The sequence below is a fragment of the Rhamphochromis sp. 'chilingali' genome (genome assembly GCF_963969265.1).
Source record: "Rhamphochromis sp. 'chilingali' genome assembly, chromosome: 2".
Lineage (NCBI taxonomy): Eukaryota > Metazoa > Chordata > Actinopteri > Cichliformes > Cichlidae > Rhamphochromis > Rhamphochromis sp. 'chilingali'.
Genome location: NC_137930.1, coordinates 24732111 through 24732961, shown reverse-complemented (window position 1 = coordinate 24732961; position 851 = coordinate 24732111).

The window sequence follows — 851 nt, the reverse complement described above, 5'->3', positions numbered from 1 at the left end:
ACAAACAGATTCATGTATGTACACTGTATTATATATACAAAATATTCATAGAATTACTTGATAACAGTAAAGAAATATATGTGTGCAAAGCCATGACTGTAACATTTATAATACCTCAGTCATGTTGTACCTTTATATTAAAACATCCTTGTTGTGGCAATATTGTCAGATTATGGTTTAGTCTAGCAGAGGAAACTCCAATGAATTGTGCAGATTATGTTTATGTAGTACATGCTGCTATTACGCAGTTCTGAAGTACATTTACAGCACGCTAACTCAGTCAATACAGTCTCAGATACGAATTAAGCCACTCTCTAACCTGTTTTTCTTAGATATGTTATTATCAGTGTTGGGGAGTAACGGAATACATGTACCGCCGTTACGTATTTAGAATACAAAATATGAGTAACTGTATTCCGTTACAGTTACCGTTTAAAAAGGTGGTATTCAGAATACAGTTACTTTGTTGAAATAAATGGAATACACTGGGTAGGGCTGGGTATCGTCACTGATTTCTAGAATCGATTCAATTCCGATTCACAAGGTCCCGAATCGATTCGATCCACGATTCGATTTAATTCGATTCAATTCGATTCGATTTAAATCTGGGAAATTTTGACAGTCAGAAATATAATTCAGATCAGAACATTTACATATTTTTGTATCTATAAAAAGGAAGCTGACACTCGCAAGACTTTATCCAAGGTGTGAGCATCACAGCAGATGCCTTTGTGTCAAAGTAGCTGAAGATAAAACACAGAAAAACATGAAGGTGATTTTCCTGGCCTGGGATTTTATAAAAATATTCTGCAGTACATCGAAAACGAAAGAAAACCATTAATTAATGAACA